Raw genomic sequence first — 19,028 nt, forward strand, 5'->3', positions numbered from 1 at the left:
ATGGCCCCACACCACACGTTCCACACATGAAGACATCACAGGTAGGTGGTTACTGGCAGCGATGGACTAACTGACCAGAGACAAGTGGCTGGTCCTCGAATCATGCATCCTTCCCCACCCCCACCCCAGGAAAAGAGAAGAAACAAGATTCAAGGCAACTGCAAAGGCGCACAGAGGGCTAAGCACCCCATCAGATTTCCTTGGAAAATCCAGAGCCTTAGGACGGGTGGTGGACCCCGATGGGGTACAGCAGGGGAGGTTGGAGGCATGAGCTAGAGTCTCCCTCTTCCCCTCTACCCAGTAAAGGCAGAAGCAGCAAGGCCAGACCACCAAGGAAGCTGGAGCCTGCAGGCAGGGCTGGGAGGGATGGCTAGAGCTGGCCAGGTGCAGACCCATCAGCACTTTGGTGAGGGTGTGGGATGGGTAGTGGTGGTGGGAGAGGCGGGATACATCCGACAGGTCCATCCTTCTGTCGAAGGCCTGCCTGCCTCCCGGCCCAGAGGCCAGGGCTCAGTCCTTCTTTTCCTTTTTGATGGTAAGATTCCACTCCCAGGACAGGTGGTCAGTCTTGTCATTGTCTGTGAAGCAGGACTTGATGTTGTAGATGCCACGAGCCAGCCTACCCTTGGGCATCCTCTCCACAGGGGACTGGAACGTGTACTCCTCTGCCTAGGCCTGTAGTTCCCCACCAGGTATTGGTCTTGTCAATCTTGATGCCTTCTCTCTACATGTGCTGGATGTACTTCATGCTGGACATAATCTCCCGGTTGATTGGGAAAGAGATTTTTATCTGGTATTCCATCCCCTATTCCACACAGAGGACTGCTTCTTGAAAGTTCTCCAGGTCCAGGTCCAGGGGGCCTAGGGCCAGGCTACACACCAGGGTCAGGCAGGTCACAACAACGTTGGGGATGGCAGGGTCAGCAGACAGAGCTACACAGCCCCACAGTGCCTCCTTGTTCTTTCACAGATTCTCATCATCTTGTCCTGCTCCTGGATCTCCTGGATGCTCTTCTGGGCCACTGGCTTACAGGTGACCCAGTGCTCATCCTTCTCATTTTCGGCTACAGTTTGCACTAGCTGCTCAGCTGTGGGTTCCTGCTCCGCCATGCTCACCTCTAGCTGAATCTGGGACACTGGAATCTCCACTGACCACTATTGTGCTCTCTTCCTCTGGGGATAGCAAGTAAGTTCTTAACTGAACATATAATTGTCTTCATTATTGTGTTAGTCTACTTTTTGTCTAGTATGCTGTATGTCTTAGTCTGCTAAGGCTGCCATAACAAAATACCATAGGCTGGGTGTCTTAACAACAGAAATGTATTTTCTGGAAGTTCTGAAAGCTGGAAGTCTACCATCAGGTGTCAGTGTGGTGCATTTTTACCCCCAAAATCCCATGTATCAATAGATACTACTTGGAAAACACATACAGTAGTTATTCTTGGTCAAGATTTAGGTAGGCAGCATACTACCCCTTAAGGTTTCTCTGCCCTCTTCAGGAAAATCCAGCATAATTCATTTTAATGACCTCTTCACATGTATTCCAAGAAGAGGAAGTTGCTACTGACACTTTTTTAGCTAAAGTAAATGAGGTATAACAAAGACTGTTGTGCCTTAACTCAAGTCAGCTTCTCCACAAGAATGTGTATTTGTATTGTTATTAACTTAATCTTTGGAAAGTCATTTTCCTTATTTGGTGTTTCCTTTTAACTAAGAAGTCTAAAACAAACAAAAATCTTGTGTATTATCCTGATATAGTTGAGTAAACAATTATGTGTAGTTGTTCTTATATGGATAGTAATATGATTGTGGCATGTACAAATTGTCTTATAATTTTCAAGTAAGTGTAAGGAAAATTTGTATGATAAATATTAAAGTGGATATTTTATTAAAAAAAAAAAAGAATGTGGTTGCATCAGAGAGGAATCGCTTACGGCACGTAGGGACAATAAATTTCTTAACAACAGAAAAAAGCTGCCTTGTTTTTCACCCCAGGAAAATAGTATTTGAAGCTATTGCCTTTAAGTAACACAATATTTAGAACTGATTCGTGTTGACTTTTTTTATGTTGATTTTTTAAATAGCATAGCATTTTTCCAAAAATAAAGGAATTGTCATTTTGATGTCTGAAAAATTCTCATCTAATTTTAGAGCAACATATTCCACAATAAATATTGTTTAGATTTAAATTCTTTAAGAGATTTCAAATAGTAAGAGAAGTAAATAAAAAAATCCCTGGGAATACAGGACCACACGTTCATATCAAACCAGTTGTATTTAAGTTTTGTAGTTCGGAGGACAAAGAAGGAAAAAGATCTATGCTTAACAAGTTAGAATTCACATTGCTAATGTACACCAGATATAAAGAGAAGAAAGCAACTTTATCATATCCTATGATTTGAGAGATCTCTAAATATTTCCTCATAGATTTTATCTTTTGTAATATTCTATTTCAATGCCTCTTTTATAACCCCAAATAATCACTATAGTTATAAACTCTGAAATCCATTAAAAAATTCCTGCTGAATATGTATGTGTATGCATAATTATTCTTTCTAAATTGTTAATGCCTTTCTCTTGTGTCTCTGCCTTATTTATATATATGTAAATATGCATGTGAATACTTAAATTATTGATTTTAATGGTAGTCAATTCAACAGTACTAAATATAAAGATGTTACTTTTATTTCACATAATTTTTATAAATAAGTTTTCACTGATATAATATAGAAACATATTACTAAGTATATTACCCACAGCCACCTATCATTATGTATCTGGGAATTTCTAAGATTAAGAATTAAAAAAAAAGAAAAAGAGTATTTCTTTGGCTATATGTGTACATGCATGTGTATGTTTGTCTACTTTTACTATAATGACGAAAATTAAAGGAATACCTCTCATATAATTCAGCTGTCCCACTTCTAGATATATATCTGATGGAAGTGAAATCACTCTCAAAGAATATCTGCCCTCCCATGTCTATTGCAGCATTTTTCACAATAGCCAAGAAATGGAAACAACCTGTTTATCAAAGTACTAATGGATGAAAAAAATGCACGCGTGCGCGCGCGCGCGTGTGTGTGTGTGTGTGTGTGTGTGATATTATTCAGCCACGAGGAAGAAGAAAATTCTGCCATTTGTGAAAACATAGAACGATCTTGAGGACATATGCTAAGGGGGATAAATCAGACAAAGACAGATACTGCATGGTATCAGTTAAGTGCGGAGTCTAAAAAAGCCAAACTTGTAAAACACAGAGCAAAATGGCTACCAGGAGCTTGGGGGTGGAAGAATAGGAGAGATGTTGTTTCAGGGTACAAACTTGCAACTAGTAGACGAATCCTGGAGATCTAAGGTCCAGTACAGTGAATACAGACAATAGTATTGTATTCTAGTAATCAAACCTGCTAAGAGATTAGTTCTGAATTATTTCCACTAAAAAAAAAAGAAATGATAATTGTGTGCCATGATAGAGTGCTAATGCTGCAGCTACATTTGTATTACAATATGTAAAGAAATCAAATCAAATGTTACACAAGTTTTATGTCAGATATATTTCAGTAAAAGAAAAAAATTGCTTTTATTCTAAAATGTGAAGGTAACAGGAAATTAATTTTCTAATTTGGAATATCTCCAGATAGTGTTTATGGTTTTGAATTATTGACATTTATTTATATATGTTTATATATGCTTATATTTATATATGTATACCACACCATATTGTTTAATATAGGTCAAACACTACTTTCAAAAAATCAATACTTTACATTTGACTTTCATAAAACTTTCTGGATCATGTGTATTATACAAACTATAAAAACTTTCATTATTCTGGCTGTCACTAGTGTAGTTTCTACCACGTGATCGATTCAGTTTCTTTTATGTTATTTGTATGCTTAGTGTTACCAAAGAGCTGTTAGGTAGAAATACGTTCTTTTACACATTTTATATTGAATAATGAATAATGCATAAAGGTATATATTGAATAATGTCAGTAAACACCTACAAGATAAGTTACAAAATGATACTCTGTTAGTAATCCCAAATTGCAGACAGAAGGAAAAGAACTAATTGTGTGTAGCATGGCATGTACCAATACAAAATAAAAATCCAGGAAAAAGGTTTATTTTCTATTAGGGTGTAATGTGTATTGGTTATTGGTTTACAAAGAAATCTCACCACTAAAATAAAGCCACATTTTTAAAGTTTCCTGGATATTGAGGAATGGTAGCTAACACTTAAGAGAGAGTATCACTATCTACTCAGTGTAAAATAGTTATTGCCTTCAAGACTTCAAAGAATTAATACCATCCTTAAGTTCAAGAGCAGAGTTTTAGCATCATCAACTTGATGAAAGTATAGTCTGACAATGAATGATTTTTCTTGTTCTTTGCTATTTATTTTGTTACTGACCTGTGAAGCCAACATATTTTCTTCTGAATTATCAAAATAGAGTATATCTGTGTTTATAGTGAATGAGCAATCAATAATTTTTTTTAACTGGCACAATATTCTAAAACATTTTCACATCTTATCTTTTTTTCTGAATGCATACAGCAATTGAATCTTTATTGAAATTAGAAATAGATGAAATCATCATAAAAAAAGAATAAAATATTAGAACAGTTCTCACTTTGTTCCCAAATTCCGATACAGAGTTCTACCTCTACAGGCTAGCATGCAGTCTCACACTTTACACACCCATACTTTGTGGCAGTAGTTTGCAAATTGTGCCCTGGCTGTTGCAAAGAGCCAGCTCCCTCTGAGTGCCTCCTGGGAGAAAGGTTGTAAGGGAAGAGCCAGAAAGATGACATTGGATCATGCCATCTCTTTTTTCTAAGTAGCTCTGCTTTCAACTGTGTTAAATATTAGACTTCTGACTAAATTTTCTTTAAATAAAATGTTCTCTGATTAAAACATTTTAATGGAGTTGGAAAAATAATGCCACTATAGTATCCATTGAGCTTTAATGTTTTTGTTGTTGTTGTTTATTTATTTTGACAGACAGAGAGAGAGACAGAGAGAGAGAGGAGCAAAGAGGGAGAGAGAGAATCCCAAGCATGCTCTATGCTGCCAGTATAAAGCCCAACACAGGGTTTAATCTCATGAATCACGAGATTATGATCTGAGCCAAAATCAAGAGTCAAATGCTTACCTGACTAAACGACCCAGGCACCCCCACTTTTACTTTTAACTTTAAAAGGTGACTTTTCACCTTATAGTATAATTACTTTATAGGTTCAAGAATTCTCTTAAAATCATGGGGAATACAATATGTAGGGTGTTGGGAAATACGATTTAGGCATACAGATGTATGGTTCATACACACACACACACACACACACACACACACACACACACCAGCTGAGAAAAGAAGTTAAAAAGAAGTTAAGTCCACTCATGGCAGCACGTGTGAATCTTCCCTGAGAAGGTCGAGGAGTCTTTAGTACTAACCTGTTACCATTTCTGTTACATCCCTCAAAGTGGTATCTGTTACTATTTCCTTTATATAAATGATTACATAATACAAACTGACTTTTTGTCTCCGTAATTCAACTCCAAACATCTGCTGTTTTCTATTTTTTTTTTAATTTTCTAACATTTTATTCTTAGTATTAAATATCTGGGTAGTTCTCCTGAATGCTCATTTACTCTATTTGATATGTTTCTATATGAACGAATAATTTGTGGCATGGAGAAACCAGAAAAAAAAAAGGAAAATAAAACTGATGTCACCATTAACTACTTGGGTAAACTGTGTATTTTCTACTTCAGCAAATCCATCAATTGCAAGACACATCATTAATTCACGAGTCCCTAAGAAAGAAAAACATTACCAATTAAACTACGGCATGCTACCTATGCTAGAACTGATTCTAATTTTAGAGATATCATAATGTTAAATGTATGTACCTAGAACAAATGTAGAAATCAGTCATTTAATTTCTACAAAAATATCATATGGAATGAATTTTTAGTTCCATTCCTCAAATGGGGAAAATTAGTACAGAACTCTAAGGAACAACCATAAGAGGACACAACTCACATATAGCACAGGGTTCAGAATCAAATTTGTCTAGCTTTATGGACCATCTTCTCCCTACAGATTTCCACTTCTTATGAATTCATTGTAACTTGTAATGTAGTATAATGATGACGTCCTACTGCTGTTTCACTTCTAGAATTGGCTCTCGTGACTCTTATTTAATAGCCTGTTTGCCATAATAGATGGAGACCCTGGTGTAACCAAATAATAGATTTTAACATATCCTTAACTCATGATTACTAAGAAAAAGATACTGATTCTCTACTCCTAAATCTCAATAAATGTTTTTGAAATGTTCCACCTCATGATATTTATGGCAAGTATAGTACTTTGTACTCAATAGCCTTACAATGTTTTGATCATTTGGATAAACTGTCAAAGCACCTGTGGGATTGAGCAAAGCTGTTTTAACCAATAAACCACATAATCCAGTGTAATATGACTTTGGCTACAGCTATCCATATAATGAGCTTTAGGGAATTAATGAATCAGTGAATTAGTCTTTAAGTAATTAAAGCCTCATAAATACTTAGTATCTTATACACTTAAACAGGTAATAATATTAATATATGCAAGCATTTATTGAATGCGTATTCTAAACCAAGGACATATTTAAGTGACTTTTTGTCACTAGTTCCTTTACATCTCACAAAAACATGAGGAAATCATTGTTACTATGCCCCCATTTTTTAGATGAGAATCTAAGGGGTCAACAAATAACTCACTTACACAGTTAAAACTGGAACACAGGAAATATAGCAGTCTCACATTTGAAGCCTTTAACCTACCTACGTATATGTCTTTCCAAAGAGGAAGGAGAAATGGGCTGGAATTCTAGAAACCTGCACTGAATTTCAGGTAACAAACTGAGTTCTGGAACTTAATCAAATCACTTTTCCTGACTCATAGTGACCTTTCTCTGATTATTCCAGCTTCACTTATACCTTAAAATGGGTTTTCCTTTGCCTGTATGTCGTCCTCCCTGCCCAATCCAAACTTGTTGGTCTGAGTTTTCCTACTGACTCTGCATGAACACGCTTCTTTAGTTCCAAGGTCTCAAATCCTAATCTTCATGGAGAGTGTGGTGTTCTTACTGTTATGGCCCCACAGCACCCTGTACATACAGCATTTCGTGCATTGTTAATTCAAGATATTTCCCCCAAAGTCTCTGAACTTCTTTAAATGTTATCTCATTCCCAATACATAAACAGAGAGCATAGCCTCACATACACAAAGCATTTAGCAAATGAATGCTAAATGGAAGAAAGAAGAAATGAATAAATGGACATCAATTTCTTCATTTATATAATAAAGAATTTGGTTTAGTTGAATGTAAGATTCTTCCTAGCCCTAAAGCTAATCACTTCTGCCTCTATTGATATATTAAAGCATTTAATCAATACTTACTATTGATCTTCTTAACCTCAATCTCCATTACACACTTTTGTTGTTTTCTTACTTGCCCAAACTGGCAGAGATTATGATGGTACCAAAAGATGTATTGCTTTTCATTTATCAGATTCTCTTGCAAAATTTGGGCCCTGTGACTAACACCTCGCCAAGAAAACTTTGGGGAAAGGATTATATTACTTTCAGGCCTGGCCCTTAAAACATCCTGAAGGGCCTAGCAGATCTCTTTGGCTCTCCAGTCACCCTGAAGTAGGGAATCACTGAGAGTATGGCTTGAAGACCCTAGGGAGCAATGGAGTAACAAAATGAAAAACCACTGGCTTTCTAAATCACTGCTTATGTAGGAATGACCCAGGAAAGCCACATGACTTGTGTCAGGCTGTGTAATTAGCATCTCTTCCTTCTTTTTTTCCCCCCTTTATTTATGTTTGTTTTAGTCTAAAAAGAAGAAAGTATGTAGAATTGATTCATGGTATCTTCATCTGAATTTTTCCCATAAGAATTTCTGAGTTATAAATCTGTAGAGTCTTAGACATAGCAGAGCCATTGTTAATGGAAGAGTAGAAACAGGAGTTTCAGACTGACAATAGATCCTTCAATCATCAACTAAGGCCCAACATATATACCAGGCACTTGGTAGACATGCCAACTGAGCACAAAATTAGCATTTAGGGTCTTTATGCCTCAATGGGTGGTAAATAAATGTATATCTACACACACTCCTTTTCTTTCCCTGCAGTTTCAGTTTTGCTTTGTTTTGAATGGATAATATAACACTGAGAAGAGAATATGTAGTACATGAGGAGACCACACTTATAATTTATTATCTCTAAGAGAAAATATCCTACAAAGCTTGGCATATTTTATTTTACAGCTTAAGATTTAACTTCCTAAACTCTAATAAGAAATCCCTCCAGGAGAGAGAAAAAAAAATGTATGGTTCATTATTATAATTTCCCAAAAGAGTCCTTAAAACCAGGGTTACTTTAGGTGAAGTATATTTTAAATCATTTGCTAAAATATTTAATGTTGACTCCTAAATATCTAAAATATTTCATTGAACTGGCTTTACAAGAATGTTCCTTTCAATGTTTCCTTTCAGATAGGATTATAACAAAAGAAGAAAGTTGTGCCATACTTACTTAATTCTTTAGTAATCTCAATAAGTAATATGATTAACATCTAATTTCTGATCTCAAATTTATTTATTCCCTTATCTTCTTCCTGATATTTCACAGGCCTCTTGATTTGTCTGTTACAATGTATAGAGACAGGAAAGGAAGAAAGAACCAGAGAGAAAGAGAGAGAGAGAAAGGAAGGGAGGAAAGAAGGAAGGATGGAGGAAGGTAGACATGTGACTTGTGTACAGGAAAGGTTTGGAAAGCCATTTTTCCATTCAGAAAAAGCAAATGAGAGAGGAAAACCCACAGGTTTAATACAGTGGTTAAATTTGAAAACATGCAAAATATTGGAAGAAATTAAAAATGACAGAAAGCTGGACATACACTGTATGATGGGACATTTTGCCTTGGTCATAGAGATCACTGTCTGAACACGAACTGAATAAGTTACACATTTAAAACATTAAATTCAGCAAAGGAATAATAAGTGAAACAAAGTTAAAAAGAAAAAATAAATATTACCTAAGCAAGAATGAAAAAACCTAAGTAATATTACCCTAAGTAAGAATGAAAAAACCTGAAAGCAATACTATTGTACTTTGTGTTTATTCCTTTTGTTTAAAAAATTGCAACCACTGATCATGCTGTCCAATCTTTGGAAGCTAGGAAAAATTAGATTAATAAACCTTGAAAACAATTATTGGTAGTGTAAATGGCCTGTCCCCAAAAAGCCATTTAAGTAACTTCCCTAATTATTAAGATCTTATTTATTTTAAGATTATTCGTTTATTTTGAGAGAGAGAGAGAGAGAGAGAGAGAGAGAGAGCGAGCATGAGAGGGGAAGGGGCAGAGAGAGAGAGAGAGAGAGAGACTCAAGCAGGTTCAGTGCTGTCAGCTCAGAGCCAATCAGGGGGCTTGATGCCATGAACCGTGAGATCATGACCCTAGCGAAATCAATAGTTGGACGCATAACTGACTGAGCCACCCAGTAGCCCCAAGATCTTCTAATGAATAGTAGACACAAATGTCTGTGCTCAAATAAGAAACCCACCCCCAATTTTTTCCAAATCATTTAGTGGCATTTAGTTATACTTTTTAAAAATATGATTGTGAGTGCACACAACTCTGCTAATTAGTGCCCGTATTTGGACTGAAGCATAGTTCTGAAGCTCAATCTCAGCACCGTCACTGCTCTTCTCACTCTACTGCTCTGACCCTTGGGATGTATACCTTTCCCTGAAGGAGAAGCATTTTGAGTTGCCTAACATCTAAAAAACACTTAAAAAAAATCCTGTTATGGGCTAAATTGTGTCTCCTCAAAGCTCACCTGTTGAATTAAGGCCTAACATCTAGTACCTCAGAATGTTAACTATGTTTGGAGATAAGGTCTTTAAAGACATGATTAAAATAAAATGGCATTATGTTTTGCTTTGTTTTGCGGTGGGCCTTAATCCAGTATGACTGGTATCTGTATAAGAGGAAGCAATCTGGGGACGCACACAGAGACACTAGGCACGCGCACACAGGGATGCCCGTGTCAAGCCACAGCATGAAGGTGGCCATTTGCAAGCCAAGAAGGGAAGCCCCAGAAGAAACCAACTCTGCCAGTCCCTTGATCGTGGACCTCCAGCCTTCAGAACTGTGAAAAATGAAATCTTTGTTTTTTAAGTCCCCCTAGCTGTGGTATTTTGTTATGGAAGCCTGAGCAGGCTAATACAGATCCTAAGATTTCTGTCCTAATAGTTACTAAATGTTGTGGGGAAACATACACAATTTTATCTCATTTGCCTGGAAGGACTGATGTGAACATTTCTGAAATCCTGATTATTAAAAACTTAGGGAACATTTATGAGATAACAATTATTTAAAAACTAAAGGTTAATATTAGAATATTAATAGCTATAAACACATATTTTCTAAGTGTTCACATTTTAATTGATCCATTATATAGTTTTCAAATTAAGAGAGTACAGCAGATTAGAACACTGTTTAAATATACCATTATTCTTCTCACCTTCATAGAAGTGCGCTTCCTTGCCCTGTTATGTTGGTTTGGCCACATGGCTGGCATTAGCCAGGGGATACTAACAAATGTAATTCAAATTAATGTTCAAACTATGTTTGTGCAGTGGGGCCCTTGTGACTCTGTCCCGGCCCTGGGAAAACTTTCCCCTTCAACTTGGGGCTCAAAATGTCCTCCCACAGAGCAGACCTGAGGCTAACGCAGAGGGAGGAGCCAAGGCCAGTTGCCCCCAGGTTAAGCAAGGCCCCCACGTAAGTCTAGCCAAGATGACCAGATGCACAGGTGAACTGCAGATGTATGAAACAGAACAAATGACAGCTATTTTAAGTCACTCAGTTTGGAGGTGTTCTGCCATGTAGCTATTGAGCCATAATTGACTGATGCATAAAGCATGATTGCAATCAATAAAATAAAGCAAGTTGATTACAATGTAGGCAGAACTTTTCAAAAATTTTCAATAGAGTATTTAGGAAATCAGTATTCTTGTTGAAAATTGAAAATATTATTGTTTATTTTCAATACCAGAAATAGAAGCTAATGCTGACATTCTACCATTTCTTGAGCACTTATTATGTTCTAGGCACAGTGATGACCTCTGATTATTTTATTTCATCTCAGTAATGACCCCAAGGTTAAGTATAATGATTACCATATTTTACAGATATTTAGTGATTTTCACAGTATCATACAGCTAATAGGTTGTGGATTTGGAATTTGAATCCAGACAATCAGCTTCTAGTGCCTGGGCTATTTATTTATTTATTTGGCCCTAGTAAAACGAAGCCTCAAACAATTGATTTAAGACATAGAATTGTTCCTCTCAATGGAAATTTTTAGTAAAAGGTTAAAGATGTAATCAGTTTGAAGAGAAACCAGAATATATTGAGCTCTTAATTTTTATAGCATATCCAGATATCACAAATTCTCTATTATTTCATGATTATTTTATAAACTTAATTGCAACTATAATAAATAGTATTTTGTATACAAATATGTCTTCTCCAGGGGTGTCTGGATGGCTCAGTTGGTTGAGCTTCCGACTCTTGATTTTAGCTCAGGTCAGGCTCCCAGTGTCATGAGATCAAGCCCCAGTGGGCTCAGCATGGATCCTGCTTGATATTCTCTCTCTCTTTTTGCCCCTCTTCCCCATTCATGCTCTCTCACTTTCTAATACAACAACAAAGATGTCTTCTGCACACTATATATACTAAAGATTATGCTTTCATTATATATCCTACCATATATGAAGAATCTTACCTATTTAAAAGCCTCTTTTGTTCTATGCCTAAGTCTGTTATACATAAATATCCATATTAATTTATGTCTAAATAAGTTGTGTGTGTGTGTGTGTGTGTGTGTGTGTAGATAGATAGATAGATAGATAGATAGATAGATAGATAGATGTGGATTAGTTTCTTATCATTAAACACAGCTTCTTTCACTTTGACATAATAGGAAACAGAACTGATGGGGAATTGCCAGGCTAAACAGCTACACTAAAGCCAATTGACCTAGCCAGAGCTTTGTTTTGATGATAATATCAAGCTGATGGGAATTAAGTAAAAATATCACTTCTCTGTAACCTTCTCCATAACTCGTAGGTGACCTATTCAAGAGTTATTATGGGACAAAGAAAGACGAAAGGCATGCATGTTAATGGAAATTATCAGAACACTGAAGTTACTTTTGGAAAAAAAATGGGTGATTAAAGAACTTTTATAACATTTGAGAATGTCTTTGTAACTAGGTCGAAGAGAATCCAGAATCCTCTCAGGTCATTTGAAAGCATGGGGAAGCTCTAAAATATAACCTTTTGGATTAGTCCTCTATAAATTCTCCCCACTGCCCATTCCTATCCCTTGCCACCTCCAAATGTCCAGGTCCCCGTAAAGAAAATACAGTTTCTAGTGAATTGGTAGAGTGTACCCCAGCATACACAGAGATCTTAAAATATGAACATGAGGAAGAAGTTCTCATACAGAATGCTAACAAAACGTTAGCCAATTACAAGGCATGCCTGAAATTAAAGTTGATGCTAAAAGCAGCCAAATCAAATTAGTTTATCCTAACAGACCAGACTTGTACATTCAAAGTGAAAGAACTTCGTTTATTTTTATTGATCAGTAGTGTTCACCAGAATCTGAAATCAAATATCGGCTTGGCCTGAATATAAAGGCACTAGCTAGTGAATGATTTGAATGTTTCTCATTTCTCTCTATCATTTAACTTGCATTATACACATTCATGTTCTTATCCATGATATTGCTCAAAAGGATATTAATGTTTTCACAGTTGTATTTTTCCAGCCCTGCAACATTATGGCCTCTCAGCAGCTATTGATTTACAGAAATATTTGGATAAACTAGATGGTTTTACGCTGTTTCCATACCTCCTTACAAAACATGGTCTAGCATCTCTTTGAATTAAATCATTTTAGCCATGGTTCTTTGAGTTCTAGTTAGAGACATTCCATACAAATACTAAGCCTCATCATTTACTTTAATATTGGTCAGCTGGCTGTTTTCCCAGATCATTTAGAATTCTTATAGTATTAAATTTAAAAGACTATTGATTTTAAACTTCTATAGATCAGGTGACTTTTCAACTCTGTGATTCTAAAACAGTGTCAATACATATAGTATATTACTAAGGAACTTCTAAGGCTAAAAATAATATGCAACATTAAATAGGATTAATTGATATGAAATTTGGTAAGGTTTTTTATTTGATTATAATGGAGTAAATATCAAATGCATTATGTTATTTTAACTGTGTAGTTATTATCACATTGTTAAACGATCTACCCTTTTACTTTCTCTTTTTACTCCCTTGAAATAATTATATATTAAACTACTCTACACTACGGCATTTTGGATCATGTAAAAGAAAAAAGAAACAACATTCATCCTTACCCCATATGTAAAGGAACTAAGATCCTACTCAGGTATTTGGAATCTCTCCAAAACATACAGCTCTTCATTAGAGTCAAAATAGTTAAAACATATGTAAAAAGTGCATTATCTGCTGATCATTGAACAGTCCCTTACGCTGGCAGAAACTGCCTCTGTGGATCTTGAGTCAACAGCTATAGGTGTGTGTCACAGAGTTCAAGAGGCCATTCTTCCCTTATTTTCAGGTAAACTCTAGCACATTCATGCATATTCATAGGCTGTAATGCACTTCTCATTCACTTACCATTTTTTGGTCTCTGAGATTTTTCTTTTAATATATAAAAGGAACAGCATGACCCTGTCTTAAAAATTGAAATATTCACTGATCTATGGTTATTCCTGTAATATCACAAGTGTTGGTGAATAATTCAAATTAAATAGTTTCCTATATATTCCATTTTAAAAGGGACTTCATTTACTTTCTTTCAATGGTTTCCTCCTGTGCTGTTCTCACCCTGCATTATTCATATGCAACTTCACAAATTGCTATGAGTTCGAGCAGTGCTGATATAAATCATAAGGCTATTTTCTCTGGAGGACTTCAGCCTTAAGCTCTACAACTTGTTTTAAAATGAAAACTGTGTTCAATTAAGGTGATTTGTTTGCTTCAAAAAATTATCTTATATTGCCATTTGCAAGAGAGAAGACTGAAGTTACATTTCTGGGTTTGAATAATTTTAGAAGTAATTTACTTTCTCTCTCTGGCTGTATCCTTGCATCTAGTTTATCCTGTCCGTTTATTTGTGTCTAGGTCATATTCTTCAGGATATAAATATAGCTATCAAAGATTCCTTTCCCAACTGTTTTGCATTTTGACTTTTGACTAGTTGCTCTGTAAACAGACTAAAATAATGTGTTCTTCTCTGCTGTCAGGTCCTTCACTGAAGGAGAGGAACAGAGAGAGAGAGAGGAAACAAATGGAAATGCAAGGAAACTGAGAAATTAGATTCAGGGTGGAGTACTGCTATCAAAATAGTATTTTAAGAGTGACATCACTAAAAATGGTGGAGTAGGGAATCTCATCCATCTCTCCCCAATGCAACTAATAAGATGAAAGGCAACATATGGAGTGGGAGATAATACTTGCAAATCATGTATCTAATAAGATGTTAATATCCAAGTATGTAAGGAACTCCCACAACCAAATAGCAAACAAACCACTATGATTACAAAATGGGTAGAGGACCTGAATATACATTTTTTTCCAAAAAAGACATACAAATGGCCAACAGATGCATGAAAAAGTATTCAACATTACTTAATCATCAGGGGAATGTAAGCCAAAAACACAATGAGGTATCATCTCACACCTGTTAGAATGGTTCTCATCCAAAAGACAAAAGATAACAAGTACTGGCAAAGATGTGGAGAGAAGGCAACACTTGAGCACCCTTGGTGGGGATGTAAATTGGTGTAGCCACCATGGGAATCAGAATTCAGATTCCTCAAAAATTTAAAAATCAGTAGCTGCACTTGTCATGCAAATTGGTAGAACTAGAAAAAGCAATTTGGACTTTATTCTCAAAGAAATGTGTTTATGAGTCTCCATTCATCTGGCACCTTTCTCAATGACCAGTACAAAACATTTGTTTCACCTGACTTGAAGCACTTGCAGGACAGGGATGACTTCCCCAGTGGCTTTTGCCAGAAGCGTTTAATGAAACACATATTGGTTACAGCAGACTGGGGCAAAGAATAACACTTGGAATAAGCTTAGGTTACACTTGAGACTCAATCTTAACTAACGGGTCAAAGGAGAAATCACAAGGGAGATAAGAAAATTCATTAAGACCAATAAAAAAAAAAATACAGCACACAAAATTTTGGGATACAGTGAAAGCAGTGTTCATTTGGGGATGTAAAGCTATAAACATTTATACTGGAAAAAAAATAGAAAAGGATTTCAAATCAATAGCCTAACTGTACAGTTTAAGGAACTATAAAGAGAAAGGCAAGGTAAATCCAAAGCTAGCAAAAGAATGAAGTCTGACCCCTACCTCATATCACATACCAAAATTATTTTAAAATGGATCCAAGACATAACTATGAGAGCTAAAACTATACAATCTTTAGAAGAAAATACACAAGTATACCTTTATGATATAGAATTTAGTAAAGTGTTCTTATATGAGACCAAAATCACAAGCAGGAAAAGAGAAATAAAAACAAGACAATGAAATGATTATTGAAAACAAAACTGCTTTTCAAATGACACTAAAGACAGTGAAAAGACAACCCAATGAGTGGGAGAAAATGTTAGCAAATCATTAATCTAATAAAGGTCTAATATCCAAACCATATAAAGAAGTCTTACAACTCAATAACAAAAAAAAATGTCCCATGTGGGTAAATGACTTGAATAGACAATACCCCAAAGAAGATCTACAAATTGCCAATAAGCACATGAAAGATGTTCACAGCTTAGTCATTAAGGAAAAGCAAATCAAAACCTCAGTGAGATACCAATGTCAAGGATGGCTATAATTTTTTTAAAGGAACATAAATATTGGTCAGGATGTGGAGAAACTGTAACTTTTGTACATTGTTTTTGAGTATGTAAAATAGTACAGCCATTGTGGACAGCAATTTGGCATTTTTTTTCTTAAGTTAAACATATAATTACCATATGACCCAATAATTCCACTCCTAAGTTTCCATTCAAGGAATTGAAAACAAATGTTAAAATAAATACTTATACACAAATGTTTATAACAGCACTATTTGCAATAGCCAAAAAGCGGAAACAACCCAAATATCATTGACAGATGAATGGGTGGAAAAAATGTTGTAAATCCATACGATGGAATATTCTTGAGCCATATAATAGAAAGAAGTACAGATACATGCTGCAATGTCAATGAACTTTGAAAACATTAAAGTCAGTGAAGGAAATCAGACCTAAAAGTTCACATATTGTATAGTTTCATTTATATTAAGTATTCTGAGTAGGTAAATTGATAGAGATAGAAAGCTGATTAGTGTTTGCTAATGGCTGGGAGGGGTGCAGGGGTAGGGGAAGGAAGGAGGAATAATAAATCTGCTTAATTGGTATGGGGTTTCTTTGCGGGGTGAGAAAAATATCCTGGAACTATATAAAAGTGGTGGTTGCAAACATAGTGAATGCACGCAACGACTCTGAATCATGTACTTTAAAATGCTTAATGGTTGGTCAGTTGGTTAAGCGTCTGACTCTTGGTTTCTGCTCAAGTAGTGATCTCAAGGTTTCATGAGTTGCAGCCCCACGTTGGGCTCTGCACTGACAGCATGGAGCCTGCTTGGGATTCTCTCATTCTCCTTCTCTCGTGGGCCCTTCCCCAGTCATGCTGTCTCTGTCTCTCTCAAAATAAGTAAATAAATTTATTTCAAAAATGTTTAATGGTTAATTTTATGTTGTATTAATTTTATTAAACAAAAGGCAAATAAATAGAAGCAACATTTTATCAATACCAAGTTAAAGACTGGTCCAAGAAGGTCCAGAACTAGTTTGGTGAGTTCAAATTGTTAATTTAAGGCTGAGGAAATTTGAACAATCCCTCTTTACTGATTTATTATATAAGGCTAGAGGCAGAAAAAGACGATAAAATTAGACATGAAGAGAAGGCTCATTTTTCCATTGAGAACTTTAAGCAGAATGCTTAGGAAATGTTTACTTGGATTCTGGAAAAAATAAAAATAAAACAAAATAAATAAAATAAAATAATAAAATAAAATATAGAACAAACAAAATAAAATATTGATCTAAACTCACTCACACACACACACACACACACACACACACACACACACAAATCCAATAGTCTTACACATTTGTTTGATGGATCCGGTGGGGTACTAGAGCCAGCTTAAAAAAGTGAATTGTTATATTTTTTTCAGGCAATTTGAAAGGTGGTAGTTATAACACAATCATTAGAAATCCAATCATGTAAACCTATAGTTAAATAAATTACATTAAGATATTAAATACTCAAAACTCCTCACTTCTGTATTTTTAATATATTTTATTACTATCTATGTTCTCGAGATTACACCTATTTTACAAGAATGGTTTAAATGTTGTATGATGCTGTGTTACTACTCATGTTTTCCCAGTTCTGCACGAAGGATGTCTCTTTGGCCATGGTAGAAGTATTTAAACCATGGAAATAAGCAAGTGTCATAAATTTTAAAATTCAGTTTAACGTTTTGTTGTTCAGACCAGGAAATGATGAAATATATTAACGAGCGTAAGCTAAACTTAAAAATATGTTGTTTAAGGGCACCTGGGTGACTCAGTTAAGCGTCTGACTTGGGTATGGGTCATGATCTCATGGTTGGGTTTGTGAGTTTGAGCCCTTCATCTCATTGAGCTCTCTACTGTCAGCACAGAACTCACTTCAGATTCTCTGTCTCCCTCTCTCTGCCCCTCTACCAGACTCTCTCTTTCTCTCTCAAATATAAATAAAAACATAAAAAAATGTATGTTGTTTGCAGTTATTACTTTGTGAATAGCCAAAAAAAAAGAACACCCAAGAAGTATATTTCCAGTATAATTCCAACTAAACTAAGCACTCACTGCAGTAGCAAATGAGGGAAGTTCCAACATATGCCGTTGTTGTTTTACTCTTGTCATTTTTGCTTGTGTAAACACAAATATCAACAAACATTCATGTCAGAACTAAACTTACTCATCATATGCAACCACAGGCCAGCTGTGGATAGAAGATTATTGCAAAGAATCAACAAAAGTGTTCTACGGTACTTTTTATTTTTTAAATGTTTACTTATTTTTGAGAGAGAGTGCGAATGGTGGAGGGGCAGAGAGAGAGGGAGACACAGAATCTGAAGCAGACTCCAGACTCTGAGCTGTCAGCACAGAGCCTGATGCAGAGCTTGAACTCAAGAACCGTGAGATTATGACCTGAGCCAAAGTCCAAGGCTTAACCAACTGAGTCACCCAGGCACTCTTCTATGACACTGTTATATGTATCTCCATTGGCTATGTGAAATTACAAGAGTGTTACATATTTTAGTTTTATTTGTAAACTTAGTTTCACATAGTCTTGATATTAGTAAAATTTATATGCACTGTTTTCCCTTGAGGAGCCACTTGTGAAGCATTTACCAGCAAAACACTTTCTTAAATTTAGAATGCTTTAACTTTCATCTTAGAACTAGTTCCTATGGGGAGTTAAGAGCTGAGAACTCTCAGTGTTCCCTGGAGGTTTCCTCTGCTAAGCTAGAGGCTAAAACTTTCCTTATGTGGGAATCCTTAGGAAGCTTCTCATTTGAGTTTGCTTCTGTACCTAACACTTGACCCAATTCTCTGACCCAGGAGACTATACTTCATAGAGAACTCATATTATCTAATTTGAGGGCAAAATAGCTATATACGTTTTTTGGAATTCTTTTGCACATGAGATTTCTTTATTTCCCCCCATTTAATTACTCAAGCATTTATATCAGTTTGGACTCATGGATATTTATTTTAAATTTTA

General features: G+C 35.7%; 1 non-coding gene and 1 pseudogene across 1 annotated transcript; both read right to left on the minus strand.

Moving 5' to 3' along the window:
• Window positions 1-510: 510 nt before the first annotated feature.
• Window positions 511-1,160, minus strand: LOC132693325 (rho GDP-dissociation inhibitor 1 pseudogene; annotated as a pseudogene).
• A 10,208-nt stretch (window positions 1,161-11,368) lies between these two features.
• Window positions 11,369-11,484, minus strand: LOC132675734 (U5 spliceosomal RNA). Its single transcript, XR_009608850.2, has one exon. It is a non-coding gene; the product is annotated as a U5 spliceosomal RNA (small nuclear RNA).
• Window positions 11,485-19,028: the final 7,544 nt, after the last annotated feature.

The sequence above is a fragment of the Panthera onca genome, chromosome B1 (genome assembly GCF_046562875.1).
Source record: "Panthera onca isolate mPanOnc1 chromosome B1, mPanOnc1 haplotype 2, whole genome shotgun sequence".
In the NCBI taxonomy this organism is placed as follows: domain Eukaryota; kingdom Metazoa; phylum Chordata; class Mammalia; order Carnivora; family Felidae; genus Panthera; species Panthera onca.